We start from the raw sequence: 27,771 nt of genomic DNA, 5'->3' as shown, positions 1-27,771 counted from the left end.
TGAGCTGGTCCGGGCCATCTATGCTGCAAGGACCGTCCGGTGGGGATGGTTAGTTGTTGCGGGCTGTCCATCTTCACCGAGGGGGCCCTCTTCTCCGCGCTTCTGGCCCGTACTAGTGACGTTGCCTTGATGACGCACAGGGACATTGTGCATGAACATCCCTGTGCGTCATCGTCAAGGCAACGTCACTACTCCGGGGCCGAAGCGCGGAGAAGAGGCCCCCCTGGTAAAAATAGACAGCCCGCAACGACTAACCCTCCCCACAGGACGGTCCCTGCACCATAAATGGCCCGGACCAGCTCACCCTAACTTCCCGCCGAGGGGAGGTGAGTACAAAACAAAAGGGGGGGCTGGATGATGACAAAGGCCGCAGTGGTCTTCAACCTGCGAACCTCCAGAGGGTTCAAAACTACAACAACCAGCATGCCCGGACAGCCGATGGCTGTCCGGGCTTACTGGGAGTTGTAGTTTTGCAACATGTGGAGGTCCGCAGGTTGAACACCACTGATGAAGGGATTGACAGGCGGAGATTTCGCTCCAGTATAAGCTGAGGGGGGGGCTTATACTCGAGTATATACGGTAAATGTAAACTGTTAAAATGGGATGCGACATATACATGCACAGGCCCCCTTCACTTACACAGCCTTCACGCCCCCTCCTATAGAATGGAGGGGCGTGGCTTGACGTCACGATCACAGAAGCCCCAGGCCTCCTTGTCTGTAACACCGCAGCGCTGGTCCGAGAGCATGGCGGGTCCCAGCAGCTGGACCCCTGCGATCAGACATTTCCTTTGGATACTAAAAGTCCCAGAATGCATAGCCTTCTTTCAGATCTTTATTACTGTCCTCCCACCCTGCCATTCTGTTGCAGAACATTTTATTTTACAGAAGACTATAGCGCAGACAGTATGGTTACAGCACCTACTATTCATTCCCTGTCTGCTCCTCTTACTGTGAGATTACTCAGCTCAAGGCAGCTTGGTATAAATGCACCTCCTCCCTGAATGCCCCAATAAAGATATATGGTGTATGTATATGTGTATATGACAGAGAGATGGTGATGTAAGCAGAGGTGAAGACATCAATCGGGGTGGGGCTAGAGTTTGGAGACAACATCCAGCCATGCCTCCTGATACAGTAGAGGATAATCCATTGTCTTGGGAGAGAGGTAGGAACCAGGAAGCTGGAGACAATACCTGACTGAAAATGTAAGAACTACATAACTTCCTGTTAGGCATGTTGAAGCCAGTACAATTTGAGATAACACTATATTGGTATATTATGTGTCTTGGGTTGCTAGTCTTATTTAAATAAAAATGTTGATACTGAGTCACATGTAGCAGATCTCAATCGGGTTTCCAGAATTTCTGCAGCAGAAAATCCTGAAACGGAACCCATTGACTTTAGTGGGTAGAAACAATCGGCAAGTGGGATTCCAGCTGCCGGAAACACGCTCCGGATGTGCTTCGTGTGACGCTACCATTAGGGCGTATTCACTTGTACATACTGCAGATTTTATGCTGTTGATTTCAATGTAAACTAAATGGCCTGAACTAAGTGAGCTAGTAACTATTTTTAGGACATTTCTCTCACGTACACGTGTATCTACTGACACAAAAATGCAGGAGAACACGCTTTTGAGTTCTAGTAAATACATATGTTTATGTGGGAAATGACCCGAACATAGTCATTAAGTATTTTTTCGGGTCAAAGTCAATAAATGTGGCTCATTCCTGCACGTGAAAGTATACGTCAGCATCCCAATTTGACAGTTTCTTGACGTATGTGTGAGACAGAGGGCAGAATCGTGTGATCTCGGCCTAATGTACTAGATGTAAAGTTAAAGGAGTCTTCTAGGCAGATGTAATATTGGTGGATATGCCTCCCTGTGTAGTTAAACAATACATGCTGCTTTCAGATCTTCCAGTCTGCGCTGCAGTCTTGTTCTTTTTGCTTCCGTTGAGGTCTCGCTCCTGCACACTGCTCTGTGATTGGCTGGGCAGGGAGCAGAAGACAAAACGGGACACAATGGGAACTAAAAAATATGACAGTGGAAGAGGAGGTAAGTATCCCAGCTTATATTGTTTTACTGCACATGGAGGCATATTCACTAATATAACATTTTTCCGGATTACCCCTTTAAAGTAGCCATACACTTAAGACAGGTCCAGGGAAGAGACAACGATCTAATGTGTATGGTGGCCTCCAAATTGACAGATTATGTCAGGGGAGAAAAGGATCAGGCAGTGTAAATTCACCATTTTTTTTGTCCATATCATGCACATTCACCATCACTAGTCATACAGCTGCATCTTATTACTCTAACTTGGTCATGTGATCACTGGTCTGATTTAAAAAGAGTTACTGGGGGAGATTTATCACAACCTGTCCAGAGGAAAAGTTGTCTAGTTTCCCATAGCAACCAATCAGATTGCTTCTTTCATTTTTACCAAGATCTCTGCGAAATGAAAGAAGCAATCTGATTGGTTGCTATGGGCAACTTTTCCTCTGGACAGGTTTTGATAAATCTCCCCCACTGTGCTTAAAGGAGAACTTTAGCACAAGTTAACTTATCACCTATCCCCAGGATAAGGGATAAGTAGCTAATTGCAGGGGGTCCCAGCGGTCAGAACCCCCTGCAATCTCTGGGATGGGTCCCCAGCTCTCTCAGTGAGAAACTTGTGTCGCCTACCAGTAGTCTGCACACGTTCCATTCATTTTTATGGGAGCGCTGATGATGCCTGAGTGCTGTACTCAGGTCTTTTTGGCGCTCCCATAGAAATAAATGGAGCACTCCTCATTCCGTCCCAGAGATCAACTACTTATCTCCTATACTATGACCTCCTTGCCAACCAGATCCCCTCCTTCTAGCTCCCAGACCCCTCCCAGTGCCATCTGCTATCTCTATGGGATCAGGATATATAGTGGTTATACACCTCCCCTGAGCCTGTGTTCACACATTGAGTTTCTTACTGCTTTATTTATTTTCTTTCATGTGATTTTCCCCAAATCATGGTATTATTGGAAAATGTTGGCTGCATTACAGAACCCTCATCAATGTACACTTGTAATCAAAATAGAACCTATTCCATGCATGCCACTTCAGCAAAAAGAGGTAAACAAAAGGCATACACAAAAACCTCCCCATAAGGAGGGTTGGGAGAGACTGCTGTCAGTTGAACAAGGCTTTAAGGCCCCTTTAAATATTGTAAGGAGGATCGAAGTCAAAAACTGTGAAATTGACCTATCTTGTATTGCAAATAAAACAACTTGAAATGCACCACCCATATATTGACCAGCATTGGAAAGTTTAGATTACTCTGTATTCTGGACTTTGGGGTGAGTGGTGTCTAAAACACCTGGTGACCACAACTTAAAGTGGTACTCCGCTGCTCAGCGTTTGGAACAAACTGCTCTTAACGCTGGAGCCAGCACCAGGATATGATGTCACGAGCTCCCGGTGCCGGCTCCAGTGTTCAGAGCAGTTTGTTCCAAACGCTGAGCAGCGGAGTACCCCTTTAAGTTTCCTTCTCGTCACAGGTCAAATCTGTCTCCACACAGTCTGAGGCCCAAGGCAAAGGCAATAATGTTGTGCAGCTCCACCACCCTCTGCCATTTCTCCAAACTATAACTATAGACTATGAACAAAAGAGTCTTTTGGAATGCTTTCATCCCATTATCCGTAGTGTTAGAGCCTGCCCTTGAGCCATCCCCACCCTGTGCATAAGTGACTCAAACACACCTAGAAATAAGACCATGGGTTGGAGGGTGAATCTATATATTATATTACTTAAAGACCACCTAGATGGTCCAATAATACCCTTAAGGTCCCATGCCTCTTGACGAAGCCACTTAGGTGGTGAAATGTTGAGGGGGGCAGTGTATCTTGGTTTTAATTAGCTGCATGCTCCAGCCAGTGATAGTAGGTACATTACCTGCAGAAATGCCCCCTACATTCAGATAAAAATATAAGGAGCTAGTTTAGCCCTGTCATCTATTTACCATTTAGGCTGGTATGCACTCAGTGTTTTTAAAGTGTGTGATTTCTTTGATTTAGTTTATGGACCTATCCAATAAAGTCCTTATAATTAAAATTGACAAAAATTAGTAATATTTTCGACGGTTGGGACCTTAAGGGTATTATTGGACCATCTAGGTGGTCTTTAAGTAATATAAAAAGTGACTCAAACAAACACTTTCTCCTTAAAGTTGTATCACTATAGTTGTTAAATAGGATAGGATCCCATAAATTTTCAATAATTGTTGGCTGTCAGTTTTCTCTCCCGACCTCCCTATACACATGAACATTCAGGATAGTCAAAATTTCCTTTGGGGTCTATATGGGAAGAGAAAGGGTAAGCCGAAGCAAGATAGCTGTGGTGCTGGCTTATTGGCACTCACGACCTACTGAGCTAAAACCTAGGTTACTTTGTAGTCAGTAAAAGGGTTGTCTTAATAAGAAAATCCCTATCCATATGCCTTACTAGTACACTGCTCAAAAAAATAAAGGGAACACTTAAACAACACAATGTAACACCAAGTCAATCACACTTCTGTGAAATCACACTGTCCACTCAGGAAGCAACACTGATTGACAATCAATTTCACATGCTGTTGTGCAAATGGAACAAACAACAAGTGGACATTTTATAGGCAATTAGCAAGACACCCCCCAATAAAGGAGTGGTTCTACAGGTGGTGACCACAGACCACTTCTCAGTTCCTATACTTTCTGGCTGATGTTTTGGTCACGTTTGAATGCTCGTGGTGCTTTCACTCTAGTGGTAGCATGAGACTGAGTGTACAACACACACAAGTGGCTCAGGTAGTGCAGCTCATCCAGGATTGCACATCAATGCGAGCTGTGGAAAGAAGGTTTGCTGTATTGTCCAGAGCATGGAGGCGCTACCAAGAGACAGACCAGTACATCAGGAGACGTGGAGGAGGCCGTGGGAGGGCAACAACCCAGCTGCAGGACCACTAACTCAGCCTCTGTGCAAGGAGGAGCACTGCCAGTGCCCTGCAAAATGACCTCCAACATGTGCATGTGTCCACTCAAACGGTCAAAAACAGACTCCATGAGGGTGGTACGAGGGCCCGACGTCCACAGTTGGGGGTTGTGCTTACAGACCAACACCGTACAGGACATTTGGCATTTGCCAGAGAACACAAAGATTGGCAAATTCGCCACTGGCGCCCTGTGCTCTTCACAGATGAAAGCAGGTTCACACTGAGCACATGTGACAGAGTCTGGAGATGCCGTGGAGAACGTTCTGCTGCCTGAAACATCCTCCAGAATGACGGGTTTGGCGGTGGGTCAGTAATGGTGTGGAGTGGCATTTCTTTGGGGGGGCCGCACAGCCTTCCATGTGCTTGCCAGAGGTAGCCTGACTGCCATTAGGTACCGAGATAAGATCCTCAGACCCCTTGTGAGACCATATGCTGGTGCGGTTGGCCCTGGGTTCCTCCTAATGCAAGATAATGCTAGGCCTCATGTGGTTGGAGTGTGTCAGCAGTTCCTGCAAGAGTAAGGCATTAGTTATGGACTGGCCCACCTGTTCCCGAGACCTGAATCCACAACTTTGCCCATGTTATTAAAAAACAATAAAAAAAACTTTACTTATATCCAGCATTCCTCAGATGTCCCACTTCAGTCCCGGCTGCAATCTTCTTCCTATCATAAATCATGATACTTGTATCTGGAATGACGTCAGGGTTTAGAGTGTCATACTGCCTCTCAACCAATCACTGGGGCAGTGATATCCAATCTCGGCCAGTGATTGGCTTAGCGGCAGTGTGACCCTTTGGGCCCCGTTGTCACTCAGGGCCCAAGTGCACAATTTTTCACAGCAAGAGGATCGCAGCCAGGACTGAAGCTGGACACGGGGCACTGTGTGAACGCTGAAGGTAAGTAAAGGTTTTTTTTTTTTTTTTTTTTTTAATGCCATTTCTATGATTTACTTAACCTGGGTGTAAATAATAAATATTCTTATTCAGTGACTCCATGCAGATATCGTGAAAACAATAAGGAAATGCTAAAAATGTGTATTGGGAAAATTGCATAACTTTTTATTATACAATAAATAAGTTTTATTGACCTGATGTGGAGAACCCTTGTAACTTGTGATTGTGCTGCTGGGCCAGTCACCTCAGGTTACACTGCATAATAATCCTAGGGGCTGTTCTGGAGATGGCAGAAGATCACCCTCTTCTGTGTATAATGCTTCTGCCAGGACTTTCCTCTTTTTCCTGACCTAAATCTGTACGAGGGAGCTGCTGTCAGAGTGAATTCTCATATGGAGCAATCATCCGATGAGATAAATAAAACCACTTTTTAGTAGGGAATCTCTTTCTCCACAGGGGGATGTGAAATGCGTTGCAGAGTGGATATTCCGCTGCCTACGGAATGTCAGACTTCAGCGCAACGATTTAAAGAGCAAGCGAAACCTGTATTTAACTTCAGAATGTATTCTGGGCGCTCTGTGAGCTAAGTGCATTAAAATAACGTAACTCCGACCATAATGCTGGAAGACCATGCGCAAAAATGGATAGTGATGCTGCAGCAGGGGAGCCCCTCTTCCATAATTTCGTTGTTATGGTTTCATTATAAGAGGTTTTTGCAATCCATCACAGTAGTTCATGGCCATATGGCATTGCTCAGGTGTAAAGAGGTGCTCCTCTGGAAACTGGTGCCAGAAAGTTAAACCGATTTGTAAATTACTTCTATTTAAAAATCTTAATCCTTCCAGTACTTATCAGCTGTTGTATGCTACAGAGGAATTTATATTTCTTTCTGAAACCCTTTTCTGTCTGACCACAGTGCTCTCTGTTGACACCTCTGTGCATGTTAGGAAGTGTCCAGAGTACAAGAAAATCCCCATAGCAAACCTTTCCGGATACCGACAGAGGTGTCAGCAGAGAGCACTGTGGTCAAACTGAAAAGAACTCCAGAAAGAAATACAACTTCCTTTTGGAGCATACAGCAACTGATAAGTAAGGGAAGGATTAGGATTTTTAAATAGAAGTAATTTACAAATCTGTTTAACTTTGTGGTACCAGTTGATATATGTAAAAAAAAAAAAAAAAAAAAAATGTTTTCCACTGGCGTATCTCTTTAAAGGCACGCAACACGCAAAATAGGTACACTATGGTATACCTAATGTAGTGCCTTAGGGGATGAAACCTGGAACACATCTCATGCCCTGAAGCTCCAGACCCTTCCCTAGGCATACCAAATCACAACTGATGTGCCTACAGTGTTCCCTGCATTTTTTTTTTCTTTTCAAACTTTTTGCATTTGTTTTTTTATACCATAGTTAGGTTCATTCCGAATACCGCAATTTTTGTGCTGCACGATATGAATTTTAACCCATACCGCAATACTGGTTTGGCCCCTCCCCCTCGGGAATGAATGTATTATCAGCCCAGCGCTGCGCTGTCCCCACATCGGGAAGCTAATCCTATGTGACCCGCGAGCGCTGTTCTTCCCCCCCCCCCCCCCCCAATTAATTATCAGCCCAGCGCTGTCCTCCTCAGGGTACTACTCACATGTCACCCACATGCGCTGCCCTCCTTATCCTGTTTGTTGCGGCCACCGGCGCTGACATTCTATACCAGTGGTCTCCAACCTGCAGACCTCCAGATGTTGCAAAACTACAACTCCCAGCATGCCCGGACAGCCGTTGGCTGTCCGGGCATGCTGGGAGTTGTAGTTTTGCAACATCTGGAGGTCCGCAGATTGGAGACCACTGCTCTATACTGTGCGGTATCCCTACACAATACCTGCTGCAAAAAATAATCAAAATAAACTTTAACTCGCCTCCCCTTGGTCTGGTACCGGCCTCACTTGTTTCCTGGGGACGGGAACGTCGGACAGCCGTCAGCCTATCACCGGCCGCAGCGATGTTCGGCCTCGGCCGGTGATAGGCTGAGACCACTGTCATGTAAGAAGCCGGCTTCTTACATGACAGTGGTCTCAGCCTATCACCACCCGAGGCGGAACATAGCTGCGGCCGGTGATAGGCTGACAGCTCTCTGACGTTCCCGTCCCCAGCGTAAAGCCGACGTAGGTGCGTTTAAGTTTATTTTGTTTACCTTTTGCAGACCGGGCATAGGGATACCGCACAGTATAGAGTGTCAGCGCCGGCGGCTGCAACAGACGGCACAAGGAGGGCAGTGCATGCGGGTGACATGTGAGTATTTACCCCAATGGGGATTTGGGCTAATAATTAATATGGGGGGGTGGGGCTAGGAAATACCGTTATATACCGTGGAACCGCCAAAAGTTAAAAAAATACCGTGATACACACATTTGGTCATACCGCCCAGCCCTAACCATAGTTTGAAGCTTTTGTATTTTTGCATACAACCAGCGTAATGTTATGGGTAATCTCACGGTTCCAACATTCATGCCGTTCAGATAGTGCTGAGATTTCCTGCTCCGAGAGTGGCAGGAAGAGCTGCTTTATTTATTGATAGGGCACATAGCTGTTTTGTATGTGACTGAAGGAACTTCTGGAGCATATTGGTGCAGTATAGCCATGGGGAGAAACTTCTGGCTTTATAACCTGTAAAAGTACTGTTTTCAGCTTTCCGAACTGCTTACGCATAGTGAGACGACTATGACAGGTACTGATAACTTCATGTGACAATATGGAAACGTCCACAAAAGTGAGTAGGCTTAGTTGTTTTTTTTACTTATGAGTGCTGTTGCTTAGTAACTGGTAAAGTCGTCGAGCACATACGTCCTAGAAGTATTGTCAGTTCTTCCAATTACGTGTTATTATATACAGAGGCATCAGTTGTCGTCTTTTCTCCTTTTTATCGCTAATATTTGGGTCTGGTAATGAGCTATTTTCTTTTCCTTTTCTATAACTCTGCTTTCTGACCAATTTACACACATACTAATGCCTTCCGGAGCTTTCCATACTTAGAAGGCAGAATGTATTTATTTTTTTCTTTCCCCCTTCATCTGCAATTCTTCCGGGACCCCATTTGCAAATACTTCCAGTAACTCTGCCCCCACCGTGTTACTTACACCACGGATCCTGTAATTGTCCATTAGTAACATGCACAGACATATATATGGAAATTTCCAATATAGATTTTCTTTTACATACGGTATTTCCTAACAGCTGGTGGTTTTGCAAGAAATCCATGTTCTATACACAGAATGTTGAGTGTAAATTTTGTGGGATGGACATGATGGGTTTTTTCTCTTGCATGTTGTATATGCCACTTTCTAATATAATTTGTCTCCTACTTCCATGATACAGAGTCAAACCTATAGAGCTGTAAGAGATGGGAAGCAGCACCTTGGCATTGAGTAGCCAAGGAGGGTCCAATCTATGGGCTGAGGAGATCTTCATTCAATTGGATCTGTGTTCTAGGGACCTGAAGATGCTGGGATCTAATGGATAGGTTTTGTGTCATGTACAGAGGCATAACTTTCCATGTTTTTTCGTATTGTTCATGTGCACTAATAATACGAGAGCAGAGGTATAGTCTATATTTGAAGTGGTGGAGCTCTTGCCCTACGATTTGGCGCATTAGTCTTTGTGTGCCGCCCCTAATTTCATAGTGGTGGAGCTCTTGCCCTACGATTTGGCGCATTAGTCTTTGTGTGCCGCCCCTAATTTCATAGTGGTGGAGCTCTTGCCCTACGATTTGGCGCATTAGTCTTTGTGTGCGCCCCTAATTTCTTCCTGATGTTAAATCTCAAATGTAGGCAGGTATGAGATAAACCCTTTGGAACTAAAAACAATATTCAAAATATCTTAGAACTAGAAGTCCTGGGTTAAAAATGGTTGTTTTTTTTTTTAAAGAAAATGGAAAGGCCACCAGTAATGTCGCCATTACAGGGTTGGTACTCCGCTTTTCTAGCATCCTTAGCATCAAATCTTACTAGTTATGCAGCAGTCTGGGGAATGTATTGCTGACTAACTAGGCTGATTGTCCTATCAAGTGTAGAAAAAGCTAGGTAGCAAGCCTTGTATCATGACAACTATAGTGTCTGTCCCTACAGTTAGATGCAAACAGGTATTTATATAGAATAGGTCACCTGCAATTCTCCTGTTATTTCCATTGAGATGTTCATGCGACGTTCATTTACTTACTGGTGCATTAAAAAGAAATTTGCCTCCTTGCACTAAAACAAGGTTGATGCATCCTTAAAAATGCATGATGCTAAAATGTATTTGGACCTCATGACATATTTATGGGAGTGATGCGTGCAGTCTGGCGCCGCCAATCGTAATGTGTTCTTAAGTTTCGAAAATTTGTTTTAGTAGCATGTTCATACATTTAAATGGGACATATAATAGTGTAACTATAGGGTGCACCGAGGCCCCAGAAAGTGAGGAAACACATTAAAGGGGTACTCCGGTGGAAAATATATATATATATATATATATATATATATATATATATATATATATATATATATATATATTTATTATTATTTTTTTATTAACTGGTGCCAGAAAGTTAAACAGATTTGTAAATTACTTCTATTAAAAAATCTTTAAAATCTTAATCCTTTCAGTACTTATTAGCAGCTGTATGCTACACAAGAAATTATTTTCTTTTTGAATTTCTTTTTTGTGTTGTCCACATTCCTCTCTAACACCTGATGCCCGTATCAGGAACTGTCCAGAGCAGGAGCAAATCCCCATAGTAAACCTCTCCTGCTCTAGACAGTTCCTGACATGGACAGAGGTGTCAGCAGAGAGCACTGTGCACAAGACAAAAAATAAATTAAAAAAGAAAAGAATTTCCTCTGTAGCATACAGCTGCTAATAAGTACTGAAAGGATTAAGATTTTTAAATAGAAGGCATTTACAAATCTATTTAACTTTCTGGCACCAGTTCATTAAAAAAAAAAAAAAGTTTTCCACCGGAGTACCTCTTAAGTCTCTTTTGAGCATAAGCGGAGACCAGTACTATAAATAGTGTTTTAATTGGGGGCCCTGTTACAGATTTGGCATTTGGGCCCTGAAAGATGTGAGGACTTTGACAAAGCCTACTTATCACAGAAAACAGCTCCAGAAACTCAAAACTTTATATTTATTGGATATGCAGTAAAATTTGTGTATATAACTTGTCCTTAGACTTAAATGTGCATATGTCAAATCAGAGTAGTGATTTGGAAAAAAAAAAAATAGGGTGCCACATCAAGGGAGATACTGTTATTGATGCCACACAATACAGCCTCAATTATACAAATTTTTGTCCCTCACAACTTCCTGTTAGCCAAACATACATATGTCCCAACATGTTTCCCCTTTTATTGGGTGTTAGGGTTTCTCAGGGGACTAAAAATAATAGGACACCAATTTCTGAACAATTCTAATTAACTATAAATCCCTGATCAGAAATATACCATATAGGTACAGAAAAGAAACATTCGAATGATACACCTCGTCCGATTTAGGCTATTTACAGTACTCAGATCCACTTGACTGGTTGGCATATCAGCTGGATGGCTTACAAATATTATGACAGATTACTCCATTGTGGCATGAGTGCCTGCAACATCCAACATGAGGAGGGAAGACTCATTGGGACATTAGTATGTTTGGCTAAAAGGCACAGGGGGCCACAAATTTGTAAAATTAAAGATGATGTATCCTGTGGCATAATTGGCAGTATCCATGATGTGTCTTAAATGGTAGCATCTTTCTTTTTCTTTTTTTTTTTTTCTTTCTTTTTTTCTTTCTTTTTCATGTTTTCTTTCTGATCACTACTTTTGATTTGACATATGTGTATATCTAATAAACTTTAAAGGCTCTGGAGCTGGTTTTCTGTGATTAGTTTTTTTTTTTTACCGAGCTCTGGTTTAGCCTATCATTATATCCCTAAGGGGTTCTCCACTGGAAAACATTTTTTTTTTAAATCTTAATCCTTCCAGTACTTTATGCTCCACAGGAAGTTCTTTTCTTTTTGAATTTCCTTTCTGTCTAACCACAGTGCTCTCTGCTGACACCTGTCCAGAGCAGAATAGGTTTGCTATGGGGATTTGCTCCTACTCTGGACAGTTCCTAAAATGGACAGAGGTGTCAGCAGAGAGCGGTGTGGTCATACAGAAAGAAGAAGAAGAAAAAAAAAAAAAGAAAACTTCCTCTAGTATAAAGCAGCTGATAAGTACTGGAAGAATTAAGATATTTTAATAGAAGTAATTTACAAATCTGTTTAAGCTTTCTGGCACCAGTTGATTAAAAAAATAAAATAAAAATAAAAATTCCAGCAGAGTACCCCTTTTTAACTACTGTGAATTGACTTTGACAAAACATAGTGGTATGGTGGACATGCAGAGTCATTGGCGTACACTTAAACAAACCATCAAAGCAGTAAATAGGTGTTGCCCACAGCAAACCTGTAGTTGACTACTAGAATGTACTTGACTGCTATGAGCAACTCATTCACTCTTTGCCCAACTTTTTATAAACAAGTCCTGTGGTTTCCTATTTAGCCATTTTTTTTTATTTCTGTTTCTGGGAAAGATGGGTGGACTTTGAAGACTCATAGATTACTAGTTTTGAGAATTGAGCTTACATACCCTTATCTTTTTTCACATGAAATGTTAGGTCTTCTACACACAAGTGTGACTTTTCTCACCCTAAAGAGTGTTGAATATTTTTGTATTTTTATGAACATAGAAAAACAGTAATTTCAAGATATCTACTGTACATAGAAGAAGCAGCAAAGCAGTAGTAAAAAGCATAGAGAATCCTGCACTCCAAATTCCTATTAAAAGCCACTTTCATCCAGGGCAATGCATGACAGGGGGTAAAACAGTTTTAGTGGCTTTATTGTGGGGCTGGGCGGTATACCGGTTCATACCGAATTTTTTGGGCTGCACAATACGAATTTTCCCCCGTACCGCAATACCGGTTGGTCCCCTCCCCCTCGGGAATGTATTATCAGCCCAGCGCAGCGCTGACCCCACATCGGGGAACTAATCCTATGTAACCCGCCAGCGCTGTTCTGCCCCCCCCCCCCCCCCCCCCCCAATTAATGATCAGCCCAGCGGGGTACTACTCACATATGTCAAGCACTGCCCTCCTCCTCTTTGTTGGGGGCCGCCGGGCTCTGGAACTCTATACTATACGCCAGTGGTCTCCATCCTGCAGACCTACTGTCATGTAAGAAGCCGTCCAGAGCTCCTTACATTGACAGTGGGCTCAGCCTATCACTGGCCAGGGCGGGACATCACTCCGGCCGGTGATAGGCTGCTGGCGTTCCAGTCCCCAGTGTAAGGCCCCGACATAGGTGAGTTTTAAAGTTTATTTTCTGTATCTTTTGCAGCCCGGGCATAGGGATACAGCATACAGCAGTGGTCTCCAACCTGCGGACCTCCAGCTGTTGCAAGACTACAACTCCCAGCATGCCCGGACAGCCGTTGGCTGTCCGGGCATGCTGGGAGTTGTAGTTTTGCAGCATCTGGAGGTCTGCAGGTTGGAGACCACTGGCGTACAGTATAGAGTTCCAGCGCCCGGCGGCCCCCAACAAAGAGGAGGAGGGCAGTGCTTGAAGATGACATCTGTGAGTAGTACCCCGCTGGGCTTATCATTAATTGGGGGGGGCAGAACAGCGCTGGCCGGTCACATGATTTGGGGGGGTGAAAATACTGTGGAACCGCCGTAAGTTTAAAAAAAAAATATACTGTGATACACATATTTGGTCATACCGCACAGCCCTACTTTATTGTGGTAAAAAGGGTTGATTTATCAAAACCTGTCCAGAGGAAAAGTTGCTGAGTTGCCCATAGTAACCAATCAGATCGCTTCTTTCATTTTGCAGAGGCCTTTTCAAAAATGAAAGAAGCGATCTGATTGGTTGCTATGGGCAACTCAGCACCTTTCCCCTGGACAGGTTTTGATAAATCTCCCCCTGTATTATTAAACCTCGTATCTGTTGATACTTTTTTACCTACCAGTCTAGATTCTGAAAAGCTCATTCAGTTTTTATGTTCCGCTAATTCTAGACCCCTATTCCTCCTCATTCCCCGTATTGCTGTAATATTTCCTCCCGACTTCATTTATTTTCAGAGACTATTGCGTAAATAGCTGTCCCCCTTGAGTTCAGGTAGATGTCTGCACGCAGGGACTGATCATTGAATATTCATCACTTGGACTGGGATCAAAAGGCTGCGCTTCCTTCTTCTCCAATACAGCGCCAATTAGTGAAGAAAGAAGAGCGAGCGCAGACTGAAAATGTCTATGCTTTTAAGGCTTTGGGGGAGATTTTTCACACTGTCTTACTGTAAGATTCTCTTTTGTTGCCCATAGCAACCAACCAGAGCTCCATACATCCTAAATATCCTTCTTTTTGAGGGACAGAAAGCGGCAACAAAGAGAATTGTACTATAAGGGCTCATTAACCCCCGCGAATCATTCCGTGCCAGGACCTCGCGGATATCACCATTGATAGCATAGCAGTCAGCGTGGAATTCATTCTTTCAGCAGATTTCAGAATTTAAATTTCTGTGGCAGAACTTTTCCCCACGGAAATTCCGCTGTGTGCACGGTTTATCACAATCCCATTGAAGACAAAGGGAGGCTGCTGGATCGGAAGTTCCAAGCAGATTTTCTCCACTTTGAAACTCCATAGTGTGAATGGGCTATATTATATGGGTTATATTGCTACGAATTGACTTAAAGGGGTACTCCGCCCCTAGACATCTTATCCTATCTAAAGGATAGGGGATAAGATGTCAGATCGCCGCGGTCCCGCTGCTGGGGACCCCTGGGATACCCGCTGCGGCACCGCGCTATCATTACAGCACAGAGCGAGTTCGCTCTGTGCGTAATGACAGGCGATACGGGGGACGGAGGAGCGTGACGTCATGGCGCCGCCCCTGGTGACATCACGGCCCGTCCCCTTAATGCAAGTCTATGGGAGGGGGCGTGATGACCGCAACGCCCCCTCCCATAGACTTGTATTGAAAGGGGCGGGCCGTGACGTCACGAGGGGTGGAGCCGTGACGTAACGATGCTCCGGCCCCTGTATTGCCAGTCATTACGTGCAGAGCGAACTCGCTCTGTGCTGTAATGATAGCGCGGTGCCGCATCAGGGATCCTGCGGGACCACGGCGATCTGACATCTTATCCCCTATCCTTTGGTTAGGGGATAAGATGTCTAGGGGCGGAGTACCCCTTTAAGTGGGTCTGCAGAAGTGGAAAATCACCAGCAGATTATGTACATGTAATCGGGAGGAGAACTGGTACTTTTCAAGTAGATACATTCCTGATGGTTTTCTTGGTCCTGTTGTTTGCTTTAAAGGGATATTCCATTAAAAAAACATTTTTTTCAACTGGCTCCAGAAAGTTAAACAGATTTGTAAATTACTTCTATTAAAAAATCTTAATCCTCGCAGTACTTATCAGCTGCTGAAGTTGAGGAGTTCTTTTCTGTCTGACAACAGTGCTCTCTGCTGACACCTCTGTCTGTCTCTGGAACTGCTATGGGGATTTGCTGCTACTCTGGACAGTTCCTGAGACAGACAGGTGTCAGCAGAGAGCACTGTTGTCAGACAGAAAAGAACAACTCATCTTCAGCAGCTGATAAGTACTGGCAGGATTAAGATTTTTTAAATAGAAGTAATTTACAGATTTGTTTAACTTTCTGGGCCAGTTGGTATGGAAAAAAATATGTTTTTTAACATATGCCCCATCTTGTCACTTGTTTGTAATATATATGGTGGTTAAATTGCATATTTGGCTAGAAATTGCCATAACCAATAACATGTGCCATGCTTTGTTACCTCTACCATGCTTGGCATGCATGGTGGTAAAATGACATATTCATGTAGAGATTGCCATAAACAATCATTTAAAAAGATACATGACTTTCATGTGCCATACCTCATTTTCAGCTTTGACGTATATGACAGTGTAATATATACATTTCTTTTTTAGTTGAAATTGCCATAACCAACAATTTGGAAACCTTTCCATGATTCCTTCTACAAAGGTCTACACATTATGACATCTTGAATGACTGTTGTCCATGGACATGAATGCACTTTCTGGGAACTTTTAGAAGTGCTTAAATGGGCACTGTCATTAAACATGATTTTTAATATTTGATTCCTCACGCCAAATATCTTTTGTAATTGGCTTCCATTTACACCTCTCCACCAGGGGTCTTCCTTCTTGGACAGAACACATTCAGTCTGGTAAAAATCTCAGATTTTGGTCTCCTGCTTGTAATGGCAGGAGACCAAACTCAGGAAGCGTTTCTCTTCACTGAGCTTGATTGACAGCTGCACAGAGCCTGAGGTATTCTATTCATCACAGCACTGCAAAGATGTTAGGGTGGAAGTAGTCCCCCAGCATGCTTCAGTGACATCATGCATGCTGGGAAATGCCCACTTTCTTTTGCTGGGATATTTCACTATGTAAGCAAGAAGAATGGTATGATACACAGCTTTTCAAAGCTCTGAATTTTTTTCTAAGGGTGGGAGGGGTGTTTGGTATAGTTAGGGAACATAGCCTGAGTTAGTTTAGAAAAGTTTATTTAGTGACAAGTACTCTTTAATTTAAATTCTGATGCTATCTGTTGACTTTAATTGGTGCATCAATTGGTGCACATCAACCCGCAAATCCCTATTGCGGATTTGCTGTCAACCCATTGAAGTTAAAGGGGTACTACAGTACATAACAACTTATCCCCTATCCACAGTCTAGGGGATAAGTGTCTGATCGCAGGGGGATCTGACCGTTGGGCCCCCCGTGCAATCTCCTTTGCGGCACCCTGTCTCTTTCCATGCATTCATGCGTGGAGCGACCTTTGCTCAGTGCACGAATTACTGTCGACCACGGCACTAATCCATTTATCTATATGAGAGAGCCGGAGATACAAAAACGCTGTTTCTCCGGCTCTCCCATGGAGATATATGGAGGGGCCTGTTCTGTGCAAAGGGCTCAGAGTTTGTTGGAGAGCATTACTAGACCTATAGTAGCATGAAGACAAAAGCGTGTACCAAATTGGTCAGGGATAATGTTGTGGAGATGCACAAAAGACTTGCAGCTGCTAGTGCAGCGAAAGGTGGTTCTACCAAGTATCGACTTGTTGTATACTTCCAGTAGATGTCCAATTTTTTTGTTCTCATTTATTGCTTGTGTCAGAGTAAATGATATAACGGTTCTATCCATGTTGTGTTAGTCAAAAGGGAAGTCTATTTGAATTCCAGTTTGTAAGTCCATAAATACAGTACTTATGAAAGGCACTGTAGCTATTGAGTTCTTCACTGTTAAGTCGGAAAAGTTCCCAGACTCTACTTTTAGGGCAATGGTGGTCTTCAACAAAATAAGTGGCTTTTAAGGAAACCCAGAAGTGACATGAATGGATGTTTGTTAACCATTGACTTCAGTCCTCAGGTTTTCAATCATGTGTCTTTGGGTTTTGTTATTGTATCCATTCATCTTTTTAGTCATCCTATTAATTTTCACTTCTCCAAGCATGACAGTCTTTTTCTGTCTTTGTCTACATTACTCACTCATATGTTAACGCTCGTTGACTACCTATCAATAAGACATAAAATAGAGGTCTCCCAGACCTTATTGAAGACCAGAGTTGAAACATCAGGTCAGTTCTGTAAACCATGGAAATCCAAGATTTCTTGCATGTCTATTTTTCCCCCCCGATTTCTTCAAGAGTCTTATTTGAGGGTCTTCCAGTCTTTGTTTGCATGAAGACCAGTTTGCTGGTGTATATTTTTGGTTCTTTTGAGTGACTAATTTGGATCTTGAAGATAAACCAGGACATACTTTCACAAGACTGATATGGCTGGGTATCATCATTGTTTAGGGTGCCCTAGTTTTCTTGTCTAAAAATAAATCGGGAGCCCTACTTCTGTTTAACACTTCGATGGGTTCCTGTAACAATTGAGGAATATATTGCTGTACGGAGAGGCCTCCATCAGTAGACTATTTCTGGAAGGGTGGTTGCTGCACACAAACTGTAGAGGTTTTCTAACAAGTGTCAGAGGTGTTCTTATGGGTGGGAGGATAGGGGGGATCTCTCTGTGCACTTATATGAGCTGCTGCTGTTGTCATGGTAACCCATGAGATGTAGTTATTTAAAAAAAAAACTGAGAAAAAAAGGTTGATTAAATGTATTCGGAAAGAAAGGAAAAATAAATGGCTGATACTTAAAGAAGCTATTAATGGATACTGGTAATACAGCCATATGATATGCTTTCTTGAGATTTGCATTGGTAGGATCTTCTCCTAAAGTCAGTGCCAAATAACAGAAATGTAAATATGCAGTTCAAACTCGGCTTGATGAAATGTTACCGTACATATTGGAAGTCTAAGATGTTCAGGAATGGGGTCTTCCTTCATCTCATAGGTGTAGACATATTGGTTTTTGCACTCAATTTGATGGTAATTCTGTTGTATATCAAAAACAGTGCCACATCTGTTCACAGGTTGTATGTGATATTGCAGCTTATCCCCATTCACATCAGCTGAGCTGCAATACCAGACACGACCCATAGATACGTGTGGCATGGTTTCTGAAAGGACGTATTTAGTGTTTTTCTAATCCTGGGGGGGGGGGGGGGGGGGTAAACCCTTAAAGGGAGTACTGCAGTGTAAGACAACTTATCCCCTATTCAACTTATCTTCAAGGTTTATTGTGCAATCTTCTCATACTTTAGCCTACAGCTATGGTCTCGACTTTCTCTGAACATGAACATCCAGCTTGGCAGGGCTTTTCAATAGGGAAGTGAGATAAGCTGCTGCTACTATTGGGGACATCAGGTTCCATTCATCTTTTGGGTAAATGAATGTTTAGAAATGTTGACATATATCGCTGTTCTCATCCTTATGTTATATCAAGGGGACAACAAGGCTGCTCCCATGCATATTGAGTTGGAAAGCATCAGTCTTCAAATATCTAATGTGTATAGTCAGCTCTAAGGTGTCCCATTCTAATTTTACCAGCCTACTATCTAACCTGTACGGAGGTGCCCAAACTCTGTTCCCTAATAGCAGATGTCTGGAGGAAAGAAAGATCGCCATATAGGATTACCAGAGCCTTTGTTCCTACAGGAGTTAAGACACGGCCATAGGGGTCTGGAAGTGTCTTAGGATGCTTTCCCATCACAGATCGCTGTTACTTCACTGGTATACGTAAGGATGTTGGAAAAAATGTATGCCACATACTGTGACATGCTCATGGCAAGTCCATTTAATTTAGAGCAGAACTTTTGACATGTCGCTCAGACATCATAGAAATTTTGATTGGTCAGGGCTATATTGCTATGACCCCAATGATTGCTAAATATAGCCAGGAGAAGGATGCATTTGATCAGACAAGTAGCAGGAGATGGGGTTCATTGTAGCAGGAGATGGGCTTTATAGACCTACAATGAAGCAGGGGTGGACATTGACTGCACAGGGACCCAGGCCACCTACTAGGCCCTGTAATGTCCCCAGCACAGTAGGGCTTCTTTCAGCTGTATGCACATCGTTGAGACAGTGACAAGAATAGTGGCCGGTCACCAGAGCAACTGTGGAGCGCAGGAGGTAAGTGAACGTTCTATACTTATATGAGCATGTGGGTTAGTTAAATCTATGTGCATGGTATGGAGTCACACCACACAAAAGCAAAAGTTTTTAGATTTCAGAAAAACAGATTTTTCAAAAATGAGATTAGTCCTAAATGAGTCCCTATCAGTCTGGAACGGATTACATGGAGTCCAGGAGAAATGGGACTACTTAAAAGATGCATTATTGAAGGCAACAGAAAATTGCATTAGACTTGTCAGTAAAAGCAGAAAAAGGACGAGACCACTGTGGTACTCAGCAGGAGTGGCCAAAAGCAATTTATAAAACAACCAAGAGCAATGAAGATAGGGAAATCTACAAGACTAGGCAGAAAGAGGCCAAGCAAGTCATAAGAACTTCTAAAGCGGAGGCAGAAGAAAAAATAGCTCAGTCTGTGAAAAAAGGGGATAAGACATTCTTCAGATATATAAATGAAAAAAGGAAATTAAAACAAGGAATAACTAAATTAAAAACAAAGAAGGTATGTAGAAGAGAATACAGGACTAGACGAGTGCCTTAATGAATACTTCTGTTCAGTTTTTACAGAAGAAAAAGAAGGAAAAGAACCTCCATTAGGGAGGAAGACTAATGAATCGTTTGATGCATGTGTCTTTACAGAGGAAGAGGTTCTACATTTGCTGTCTAAAGTGAAGACAAATAAGTCACGGGCCTAATGGGATTCACCCAAAATTATTAAAAGAGCTTAGTGGTGAGCTAGCAAAACTGTTAACAGATTTATTTAACCAATCACTGGTTACAGGAGTCGTCCAGGAAGATTGGAAATTAGCAAATGTCGTGCCCATTCACAAGAAAGGTAGAAGGGAGAAATCAAGCAACTATAGGCCAGTAAGTCTGACATCAATTGTGGCGAAATTTATGGAAACCCTACTAAAGGATATGATTGTGGAACATCTAAAATCCCATGGATTGCAAGATGAAAAACATGGGTTTACTTCAGGGAGATCATGTCAAACAAAACTTATTGATTTTTTTTTGACTGGGGGACTAAAATAATAGAAGGCGGAGGTGCAGTAGACATTGCATATCTAGATTTTAGTAAGGCTTTTGACACTGTTCCACATAGAAGACTTATATATAAACTACAGTCATTGAGCTTGGACTCCCATATTGTTGACTGGATTAGGCAGTGGCTGAGTAACAGACAGCAGAAGGTTGTAGTCAATGGAGAATATTCAGAGCAAGGTCTTGTTACCAGTGGGGTACCTCAGGGATCTGTACTGGGACCAATTTTGTTTAATATCTTCATTAGTGATATCGCAAAAGGTCTCGATGGTAAGGTATGTCTTTTTGCTGATGACACAAAGATATGTAACAGGGTTTATGTTCCTGGAGGGATCCACCAAATGGAAAAGGATTTAGGCAAACTAGAAGAATGGTCAGAACTCTGGCAACTGAAATTAAATGTGGATAAGTGCAAGATAATGCACCTGGGGCGTAAAAACCCTCTGGCAGAATATAGAATATTTGACACAGTCCTCACCTCAGTATCTGAGGAAAGGGATTTAGGAGTAATTATTTCAGAAGACTTAAAGGTAGGAAGACAGTGTAATAGAGCAGCAGGAAATGCTAGCAGAATGCTTGAATGTATAGTGAGAGGTATAAGCAGTAGAAAGAGAGAAGTGCTCATGCCGCTGTACAGAACACTGGTGAGGCCGCACTTGGAGTATTGTGCGCAGTACTGGAGGCCGTATCTCCAAAAGGATATAGATACTCTAGAGAGAGTTCAGAGAAGATACTAAACTAGTACATGGATTGCAGGATAAAACTTACCAGGAAAGGTTAAAGGACCTTAACATGTATAGCTTGGAGGAAAGAAGAGACAGAGGGCATATGATAGAGACTTTTATATACATAAAAAGAATCAACACGGTAAAGGAGGAGAGCCTATCTAAAAGAAGAAGAAGAAAAACTACCACAAGAGGACATAGTTTTAAATTAGAGGGGCAAAGGTTTAACCCCTTAAAGGGATACTACCGTGCTGACAACTTATCCCCTATCTAAAGGATAGGGGATAAGTTGCCTGATCTCGCGGGGTCCCGCCGCTGGGGACCCCCGCGATCTTGCACGCAGCACCCCGCTCTCATCAGGCCCCGGAGCGAACATCCGCTCCTGGTCTGATGATGGGGCCGGTGATCTTGATGTCACAGCTCCGCCTCATGTGACGTCACGCTCCGCCCCTCAATGCAAGTCTATGGCAGGGGGCGAGACAGCTGTCTTACCCCCTGCCATAGACTTACATTGAGGGGGCGGAGTGTGATGTCACATGGGGGCGGAGCCGTAACTGTTACGATACTTCGGCCCCGTGATCGTCAGTCATCAGACCCGGAGCGATGTTCGCTCTGGAGCCTGATGAGAGCGGGGTGCTGCGTGCAAAATCGCGGAGGTCCCCAGCGGCGGGACCCCACGCGATCAGGCAACTTATCCCCTATCCTTTAGATAGGGGATAAGTTGTCAGCACGGTTTTTCAGTTTTTGCATCTTAGTTTTTTCCTCCTTACCCTTTAAAAATCATAACCCTTTCAATTTTCCACCTAAAAATCCATATTATGGCTTATTTTTTGTGTCACCAATTCTACTTTGCAGTGACATTAGTCATTTTACCCAAAAATCCAAGGCGAAATGGAAAAAAAAATCATTGTGCGACAAAATCGAAGAAAAAAACGCCATTTTGTAAATTTGGGGGCTTCCGTTTCTACGCAGTGCATATTTCGGTAAAAATGACACCTTATCATTATTCTATAGGTCCATACGGTTAAAATGATACCCTACTTAGATATGTTTTTTTCCAGAAGTACGACTAAATTAAACCTAAGTACATGCAGGAAAATTTATACGTTTAAAATGTCCTTTTCTGACCCCTATAACTTTTATTTTTCCACACACAGGGCGGTTTGAGGGCTCATTTTTTGCGCCGGGATCTGAAGTTTTTATTGGTACCATTTTTGTTTTGATCACTTTTTATTAATTTTTTAATGGTATAAAAAGTGCCCAAAAATACGCTCTTTTGGACATTGGAATTTTTTTACATGTACGCCATTGACCGTGCGGTTTAATTAACAATATATTTTTATAGTTCGGACATTTACGCAAGCGGCAATATCATTATTTTTATTTACACTGTTTTATTTTTTTAATGGGAAAAGGGGGGTGATTCAAACTTTTATTAGGGAAGGGGATAAATGATCTTTATTAACACTTTTTTTTTACTTTTTTTTTTTGCAGTGTTATAGCCCCCATAGGGACCTATAACACTGCACACACTGATCTTTTACACAGATCACTGGCATGTATTAACACGCCTGTGATCAGTGTTATCGGCTCTTGACTGCTCCGGCCTGGATCTCAGGTACGAAGCAGTCATTCGCCGATCGGACACCGAGGAGGCAGGTAGGGTCCCTCCTGGTGTCCTGTAAGCTGTTCGGGATGCCGCAATTTCACCGCAACGGTCCCAAACTGCTTGACTGAGCAGCCGGGATAGTTTCACTTTCGCTTCAGACGCGGCAGTCAGCTTTGATCGCCGCGTCTGAAGGGTCAATACAGGGCATCACCGCGATCGGTGATGTCCTGTATTAGCCGCGGGTCCCGGCTGTTGATATCGCGGGAGCTGGCGCAGGACGTAAATATATGTCCTTCGTCGTTAAGGAGTTAAAAGTAATATCAGGAAGTATTACTTTACTGAGAGAGTAGTGGATGCATGGAATAGTCTTCCTTCAGAAGTGGTCTCTGCAAATACAGTGAAGTTTAACCCCTTAAGGACCGGGGTTTTTTCCGTTTTTGCATTTTCGTTTTTTGCTCCTTGCCTTTAAAAAAATCATAACTCTTTCAATTTTGCACCTAAAAATCCATATGATGGCTTTTTTTTGCGCCACCAATTCTAAATTGTAATGACGTCAGTCATTTTGCTCAAAAATCTACGGTGAAACGGAAAAAGAAATCATTGTGCGACAAAATTGAAAAAAAAACGCAGTTTTGTAACTTTTGGGGGCTTCCGTTTCTACGTAGTACATTTTTCGGTAAAAATGACACCTTATCTTTATTCTGTAGGTCCATACGATTAAAATGATACCCTACTTATATAGATTTGATTTTTTCGGACTTCTGGAAAAAATCATAACTACATGCAGGAAAATTAATACGTTTAAAATTGTCATCTTCTGACCCCTATAACTTTTTTATTTTTCCGTGTATGGGGCGGTATGAGGGCTCATTTTTTGCGCCGTGATCTGAAGTTTTTAACGGTACAATTTTTGCATTGATAGGACTTATTGATCGCTTTTTATTCATTTTTAAATGATATAAAAAGTGACCAAAAATGCACTATTTTGGACTTTGGAATTTTTTTGCGCGCACGCCATTGACCGAGCGGTTTAATTAATGATATATTTTTATAATTCGGACATTTCCGCACGCGGTGATACCATATATGTTCATTTTTCTTTTTATTTACACTGTGTTTTTTTTTTATTGGAAAAGGGGGGTGATTCAAACTTTTAATAGGGGAGGAGTTAAATGATCTTTATTCACTTTTTTTTTTCACTTTTTTTGCAGTGTTATAGGTCCCATAGGGACCTATAACACTGCACACACTGATCTTCTATGCTGATCACTGGTTTCTCATAAGAAACCAGTGATCAACGATTCTGCCGCTTGACTGCTCATGCCTGGATCTCAGGCACTGAGCAGTCATTCGGCGATCGGACAGCGAGGAGGCAGGTAGGGGCCCTCCCGCTGTCCTGTCAGCTGTTCGGGATGCCGCGATTAGCCGCGGCTATCCCGAACAGCCCGACTGAGCTAGCCGGCCACTTTCGGTTTCACTTTTAGCCGCGCGGCTCAGCTCCGAGCGCGCGGCTAAAGGGTTAATAGCGCGCGGTGCCGCGATCGGCACTGCGCGCTATTAGAGGCGGGTCCCGGCTTCACTATGACGCCGGGCCCGCCGTGATATGACGCGGGGTTACTGTGTAACCCCGCGTTATATCAGGAGAGCAGGTCCAAGGGCGTACCTGTACGCCCTTGGTCCTTAAGGGGTTAAACATGCATGGGATAAGCATAAGGCTATCCTTCATATAAGATAGAGATAGGTATAAGGCTATCCTTCATATAAGATAGGGATAGGTATAAGGCTATCCTTCATATAAGATAGAGATAGGTATAAGGCTATCCTTCATATAAGATAGAGATAGGTATATGGCTATCCTTCATATAAGATAGGGATAGGTATAAGGCTATCCTTCATATAAGATAGAGATAGGTATAAGGCTATCCTTCATATAAGATAGAGATAGGTATAAGGCTTTACTTCATATAAGATAGGGCCAGGGACTATTGATAGTATTCAGATTATTGGGCAGACTAGATGGGCCAAATGGTTCTTATTTGCCGTCACATTCTATGTTTCTATGTATACATTAGGGATCGACCGATATCGTTTTTTTAGGGCTGATACCGATAATCGGTGCAGGTTAGGGCCGATAGCCGATAACTTATAACGGAATATCGGTATAAGTTATCGGCTATTTAACCCCCTGCAACACCGCTGCAGATCATTGATTTAAAGCGGGCGCTTTAAATCAATGATCTGCTGTGGCTTTTGCAGGGCCATAGGCCGCTGCCGCCACCCGCTTCTCTCCCCCTACCTTTCAGGGTGGTCCAGGCCATCCATCCTTCCTTCCTGTAGTGTCTGGGGGCGTTCCGGGCTGTCCTTCTTCTCCGGGGGTCCTCTTCTCCACTCCGGGCAGGCTCCGGCCTAGTACACTGCATAGACGCCGCTGCGCAGTGACGCCCGTGCGCAGCGACGCACCTGACGTCACGGCGTAGCGGCGTCCATGCAGTGTACTAGGCCGGAGCCTGCCCGGAGTGGAGAAGAGGACCCCCGGAGAAGGACAGCCCGGACCGGTCCACCCTTCACCCGGAACGCCCCCGGACACTACAGGAAGGATGGATGGCCCGGACCACCCCCATTACGGGTAAGTTAAATTTTTTTATTGACTCGGAGGGTGGGGGAGGGGCCCGACCGGTATAGCGATATGGGCAAAAATCCATACCGGTATACCGCCCAGCATCATGGTGGGGGGTGCGACGCGGTGCGGTGGGTCGGGGGTGCGGTGCGGCGGGTCGGGGGGGGTGGCGGTCGCGGTGCAGTGGGGGCGGTGCGGGGGGGGGGGCGGGGCATTATCGGCTTATCGGCAAGGTAATTGCCGATACCGATAATGCCCAAAATCGTGATTATCGGCCGATAATATCGGCCATACCGATAATCGGTCGATCCCTAGTATACATATGGGTAAATATAGACATAGGCTCGTGCACTAGATGGTGGTATGTGCATTATCTGGATGTAATGCAAAACCAAACCCCAGTCACCGAGGTGATGGGGTATATAACCCCTATTAACTAATAATCCCCTATAGACATAGCTTGTGTGGTTTTAAAAACAGCATATGGTCCCCAATAAGACGTACCGCAGACGTTCATACACAATACTACTCCATCTAGGAGATCTAAATTGATATTATAGGGACCGTGCTAGTAATTTTAATACACTTTCTGGACCTTTTAATGAGCATTAATAAAAGTGATGTTTTAACACACCTAAATTTAGGGGAGCGATTATATGTGTATGAGGGAATCCTAAGGAAAGGTGTATTAAAGCATGTTTGGATTTGTAGTTGCTCAACAGCTGGAGAGCCACAGGTTGCAGTGCACATATAGCTATTACATATTTTCAGCTCTTAACAGAAAGGTCATATCAGCCAGTCAGCTATTGGCCGGCTTCATATTGGGGATTAGTAACCATTGTTCTGTATAAACCTGCTCAGCTTGTTTTCTAGATGGTTATAAGTATTCGTTGGAACTGGGATTTTTAGAAGTCTTACGATGCAATTTATATTACTTCCCTGTAATCCCAGACATGTATTTTTCAACAATTTCCACAAACCATAGTTTAAGATAGATTAAAGCAATGTACACCATTTAGTTAGTTGTTTTTTTTTTTTTTTTTTTTTTTTTGTGTGTGCTTCCTTAAAGGGGTATTCCCATTTCAACATGTCCACATGTTGTGGGAGAACAGCTGCTAAGACCCCTAATTAGTAGGGATGCACCGATATATCGGCGGCCGATACATGTCGGCCGAAAATAGCTATTTCGGCAAAATGCCGAAACAACAAAAAATGTGCCGATAATGACCCACCTCCCCTGCCCGCCCACAGCAAGTTGCAAACACTGCCAGTGGCAGAGGCACTTGTGGGGGGTGCAGGGGGGGCCGCCCCCAACATCTGGGGGGGCGCGCTCTCCGGGATAGGAATACTTCTTTTTATGTTCCCGGGCCGGCTCCCGTGTGTGGCTGCAGGCGGGGGCCGGCCAGCGCATATAAAACCTAATACTGTATACTTAAAACCAGGGGGCCTCCAGCTGTTGTGAAACTACAACTCCCAGCATGCCCGGACCAGCAAAGTCTGTCCGGGCATGCTGGGAGTTGTAGTTTCACAACAGCTGGAGGCCCCCTGGTTTTTAGTATACAGTATTATGTTTTATATGCTCTGGTCGGCCCCCGCCTGCAGCCACACACGGGAGCCGGCCCGGGCACATAAAAAGAAGTATTCCTAATCCTATCCCGGACATCCCTGTGTCCCGAAAAATCTTTTCGGGACATAAGGATGTCCGCCGGTCACTCACCATTCCCCGGCGTCCTCCTGTGATCCTCCTTCGGTCCTTCGCTTCTCCGCCTCTATAGTCGTACGCACGGGACGTCACTGACGTCCCGTGCGTACAACCATAGAGACGCAGGAGAACGCGCGCTTGCCGGGGCCTGGTAAGTGACCGCGTCATCTTCTTCAGTGTTCCGGTCACCGCTCCCTGGTCCCGGCACCTACTGCTATGGTCCATAGGCCATAGCAGTAGATGTGACCCCGGGCCGGAGGAGCGGTGACCGGATCACTGTGGGGGCAGCAGTACAGACTTAAAGCCTGCAGCCATACACTGTATATGGCTGGAAGCTGTATGTCTGTGGGGTGGGGGGAAGCTGCCTACTATTGTGGGGGAACTGCTGACCTAATGTGGGGGGGGGAGCTGCCTACAAATGTGGGGTGGAGCTGCCTAATATTGTGGGGGGGCGCTGCCTAATATTGTTGGGGGTTGCTGCCTAATATTGTTGGAGGGAGCTGCCTAATATTGTGGGGGGAGCTGCCTATAAATGTGGGG

The 27,771-nt window shown here is 43.8% G+C and overlaps 1 protein-coding gene across 4 annotated transcripts in view; it reads left to right on the top strand.

Moving 5' to 3' along the window:
* CAMK1 (calcium/calmodulin dependent protein kinase I) overlaps nucleotides 1-27,771 on the top strand; it is a 171,238-nt gene that overhangs the window by 19,469 nt on the left and 123,998 nt on the right. The window contains exon 1 of one of the 4 annotated variants that reach the window (XM_056524700.1): nucleotides 13,187-13,268. The exons of 1 other annotated variant lie outside the window; for it this stretch is intronic. The gene's annotated coding sequence lies outside the window, so the exon portion shown is untranslated. Of the gene's footprint in view, nucleotides 1-13,186; nucleotides 13,269-13,519; nucleotides 13,542-17,566; nucleotides 17,589-27,771 lie in introns of those variants that run through there. 2 more of the 4 variants (XM_056524702.1, XM_056524703.1) reach the window with 2 other exon arrangements.

Source organism: Hyla sarda, chromosome 6 (genome assembly GCF_029499605.1).
Source record: "Hyla sarda isolate aHylSar1 chromosome 6, aHylSar1.hap1, whole genome shotgun sequence".
NCBI lineage: Eukaryota > Metazoa > Chordata > Amphibia > Anura > Hylidae > Hyla > Hyla sarda.
The sequence above is the reverse complement of the archived record's forward strand: the minus strand, read 5'-3'. Positions and strand labels throughout refer to the sequence as shown.